The sequence below is a fragment of the Gymnoscopelus braueri genome, assembly GCF_963280865.1.
Source record: "Gymnoscopelus braueri genome assembly, chromosome: 24".
NCBI classification, from domain to species: Eukaryota; Metazoa; Chordata; class Actinopteri; order Myctophiformes; family Myctophidae; genus Gymnoscopelus; species Gymnoscopelus braueri.
In genome coordinates this window covers 1,105,299-1,110,298 of record NC_137626.1, presented here as the reverse complement: position 1 = coordinate 1,110,298, position 5,000 = coordinate 1,105,299, and positions in this window count along the sequence as shown.

Sequence of the window (5,000 nt, the reverse complement as noted above, 5' to 3'; positions counted from 1 at the left end):
AAAAAATTAAACAACAAATTGAGACGGCTAGGTTGGATGTGGAATACAAAAAGCTAGACATGATCCAACAGGGTATATTATCATCAGACGCACTGTTCACTGGTAATACTGAGAGGAGAGGGAGTGTAAAAACTTCTGACATTGGCATTAACCTCAGACTACTTCCCAAATTTAACGAAAAGGATCCCGATACATTCTTTTTATTATTTGACAGAGTTGCGGATGCACGTAACTGGCCAGACACAGATCGCGCCTTAATGTTACAGTCCATTCTCACAGGGAAAGCTCAGGAAGCATTCGCTGCTTTAAGTCCTATGGATAGTAGGAGCTATGTAAAAGTCAAGGCAGCAGTGTTAAAAATGTATGAGTTAGTGCCAGAGGCATACAGGCAGCGATGTCGTACCTGGAGAAAACGTGACAAACAGACTCATGTAGAATTTGTAAGAGATTTGACTACACAATTTGCACGCTGGTGTTCTTCATCAGAGGTTGAGAACTTCGAACAACTATTTGACCTAGTGGTAATGGAACAGTTCAAGAACACTCTACCTGCTAATGTTGCTACGTATGTAACTGAGAGTAAGGTAAAAACTCCAGCCGAGGCAGCAGTTTTAGCAGATGAGTACGTTTTAATTCACAAGAGTAATTACAGTGGTCAAAGTACAGAGAAAGTGTACAGAGAGAGATTTCCCCGGGTAAAGACCGGAACAGAGTTTCATGGCCACAGGTTCGACAACAGAGTTGACAACAGAGTTGACAACAGGGTGACACCAGGCACGAATGACAAAGCAGTGGGCTTATGTCATTATTGTAAAGCAAACGGACATTGGAAAAAGGAATGTCCAGTCCTTAAATCTAAGGAGAGGTTCACCGGCTCACAGGTTAAACCATCTGCCTTGACCAACTCACTCAGCCCAGTGGCTTTGCCTGTAGGACAGCAGAGTGCGCTATTGAAGCCTAAGACTGCTAATGCATATTTGCCATTTATTTCCAAGGGGTTCATATCAGTAACAGGAAGTGACAAACAGGTGCCAGTGAGGGTGCTAAGAGACTGTGGCTCATTGGATTCCTTTGTAAGAGAGGGTGTTTTACCTTTTGCAACGGAAACTGATACGGGGGAGAGCATTTTGATTCAGGGAATGGGCATGTTTGTGTTTCCAGTTCCAGTGCATAAAATGTCTCTCAATTCAGACTTTGTTAAGGGAGAAGTTCACATGGGGGTGCGGCCAGAGTTGCCTGTGGCAGGGGTGGACATCATTCTCGGTAACGACCTCTGTGGGGAACGAGTATGGGCTGATCAGGTACCCAATGTAGTAACTAGAAAGTGGCCTGGGGCTGTTCAACAGGACAATGTGTCTGATGTTGCAGTGGTATATCCAGCTTGTGTTGTTACACGTGCCATGGCTGCCTCACATGATCTCCAAAGTGCCGATCAGGAGGTGGGTTGTGGTACATTTGACTTGACTTTGCCTGAACAGTTTAAATCTATGTCACAGGTGGATTTGGCTGTAGAACAGAAAAATGATCCTAGTTTGCAAGAGCTGTTTGACAAAGCCATGTCTTTTGACAAGATAAACAGTAGTGTACATGGGTATTTTCTGCAGGATGGCTTGCTGTTTCGCAAGTGGGTTCCTCAAGCAGAAGCTCTTGGGGGGGATCCAATCTTTCAGTTTGTGGTTCCGAATAAATTTCGGACATTGGTCTTACAAACGTGTCATGATAATGTTGCTGGGCATCAGGGTGTAAAGAAAACCTATGATCGGGTGTTGCGATATTGTTTTTGGCCCCGTTTGAAGCGTGACATTGCAGCATACATCAAAAAGTGTCATACTTGTCAGTTGACGAGCAAGCCGAACCAGTCAATAAAGCCAGCTCCACTGTGTCCAATTCCTGCAGTGGAGAAACCATTTGAACATCTCATTATTGACTGTGTTGGGCCGTTGCCTCGTTCAAAGCTGGGCCATACATATTTGCTCACAGTTATGTGCCAAGTAACGCGTTACCCAGCAGCTTATCCACTTAGAACCATAACCACCAAGTCGGTTGTGAAAGCCTTGACACAGTTCATCTCGGTCTTCGGGATACCTAAGATCATACAGAGCGACCAGGGTTCTAATTTCACCTCCCGTATGTTTGCCGAGGTTCTCAAGCAGCTTCATGTTAAGCATAATAAGGCTTCAGCTTATCATGCTCAGTCACAGGGGGCCTTAGAGCGGTTCCATCAAACCCTTAAGTCCATGCTGCGCTCATACTGTACAGAACTGGGGCGAGATTGGGAGGAGGGGTTACCGTGGCTCTTGTTGGCTTCTAGAGAGGTAGTCCAGGAAAGCACAGGTTTCAGCCCGAATGATCTAGTGTTTGGTCACAAAGTTCGAGGTCCCATGGCTATTTTAGAGGACAGCTGGAAAGTAGCTGAAACCCCTAAAAGTCTTCTTGACTATGTCAATGGGTTTAGACACAGGTTGATTTTGGCGGTGGAAAGTGCAAAAGAGAAGTTAGGACAGTCACAGAGGAAAATGAAGTCTCTTTATGACAGGCGTACAGAGCCTAAGCAGTTTAAAGCTGGAGATCAAGTTTTGCTCCTTCAGCCGATAGTGAGTTCTCCTTTCCAGGCAAAATTCAGTGGGCCTTACACTGTGGTGAGACAGGAGACAGAGCAGAATTACATCATAGCTACTCCAGACAACAGAAAGAAGACTAAGCTGTGTCATGCAAATCTGCTAAAATCATATTACTCCAATCAAGCTGATGGGGAAACAGTGAATGCATGTCTTTGTACAACCAGGGTAGCTGGGTCTTCAGCTCTGGTAGTTAATCCAGAGGAGGGCGAGACTCCTGATGTCATTTTACAGGGTCGGTTGAACAATACTGAGTCCTTGAGTAAGCTTGATTCTAATTTGGCCTATTTGGATGATGATAAACGTTCTGAGTTGTTGGCTCTTATTAACGGTTATCCTACTCTGTTACAAGATGTGCCCACGGTTACGCATCTCATTGAGCATGATGTGGAGTTGGAGGATACAGTACCTATAAGACAGCGTTTTTATCGGGTGTCACCTGAAAAACGTAGACATTTGAACAAAGAGGTCCAGTATATGCTGGACAACCATATTGCTGAACCATGCAGCTCAAGCTGGGCATCGCCTTGCCTATTGGTTGGTAAGCCTGATAAGACCTATAGACTGTGCACAGACTATCGGAAGGTCAATAATATCACAAAGCCAGATGCTTTTCCCCTTCCACGAATGGAAGATTGTATAGATGAGGTGGGATCAGCTACTTATGTGAGTACATTTGACCTTTTAAAAGGATATTGGCAAGTCCCTCTGTCGAAGCGAGCACAGGAAATATGCGCTTTCATTACACCATCTGGTTTATTCAAATACACTGTTATGCCTTTTGGTCTGCGCAATGCGCCCGCAACTTTTCAGCGCCTCATGAATCGAGTGGTGGCTGGTTTAGAGGGATGCGCCGTATACCTTGACGATGTGGTAATCTACAGCGATACCTGGTCTGAGCACGTGCAACGTACGAAAGCCCTCTTTGAGAGGTTGGTCTGGGCACGATTGACAATCAATTTGGCTAAATGTGAGTTTGCAAGAGCAACTGTAACTTATTTGGGCAAGGTGGTCGGGCAAGGAAGTGTGCGCATGGTTCAGGATAAGGTAAAGGCAATCATTGAATATCCTCCTCCAACTACGAAGAAAGAGTTGCTCCGTTTTATGGGACTTGTAGGATATTATAGGAGTTTCTGTAGAAACTTTTCGTCCGTGGCTGAGCCATTAACCAGATTGTTTAAAAAAGATGCTAAATTTATCTGGTCAACTAGATGTCAGTTGGCGTTCAAGAATCTCAAGGCTCTGTTGTGTTCAACTCCTGTACTGGCCGCTCCACGGTTGGAGGAGTCCTTTTCATTACAAGTAGATGCTTCAAATGTGGGTGCTGGAGCTGCGCTTTTGCAAGCAGATGAGCAGGGTTTGGACAGAGTGGTGGCTTTCTTTTCACGAAAGTTCAATACGTATCAACTTAACTATTCAGTTATTGAGAAGGAGGCTTTGGCCCTAATATTAGCTTTGCAACACTTTGATGTATATTTGGGTTCTGGTTTAACTCCACTGGTGGTCTACACAGATCACAATCCACTGACATTTTTGAAGTCGCTGCAGAATCCAAATCAGAGGTTAATGCGATGGGCATTATTTTTGCAGCCCTATAACATGGATATTCGCCATATAAAAGGTTCTTTAAACGTGATGGCAGATGCACTGTCACGTGTACATTAGGCTTATGTGTTGAACTGTTATGTTATTTATCGTAAATGTCTTGTTTTTCTCCACTAGAGACTATCCTGTCTTCGGCTCTCTTAAATTGCTCCTGTGCACAAGGTTGCTGAGGCTGGAGGCAGGATGGTGTGGCAAAGTGGAGTAACAGGTAGTTATGGATGCACTGTCACTCATCACTCTTAATACTGTTTTTACAGGTGACTGAGGGGGTGAGTGGGTGGTTGTATGGATAGCATACAGTTGCAAATTTGTTTTTGGTAAACCTTAGTTATGGTGAGTTTGTTAATGGATATTGTGGGCTGTAGGGGCTTGGTTACAATAATCTAAAAATTGTAAGGTGGCTATTTTACTTTATTAGAAAAGTGTACAGTGAAATGTTGTCACTTTGATTTTGTTGGTTGCTAATTGTTTTTTTGTATTTCTTTAGTTAATGTGGTGGAACCACATTCTTATGGAGGGGGGTGTGACGGCCCTGCCCCCTCTGCCTTCACTGATGGCTAGCCGGCAGCCTGAGTGAGTAGGGTGGAGTGAGGCAGGCCGTTAGACCAACTGGGTGCAGCTGGGTGAGGTGGTTTGGGAGAGTATATAGGGAGCTCTCCCACAACCTCTCATTCTCTCTCTCTCCTCCCTGAAAGCAGGATCTCTGCTACCTGGCCTGTGGGGCCTAACCCTTTTGTTTTCAGTTCCTTTACACACCTTATACAACACTCGCACAGC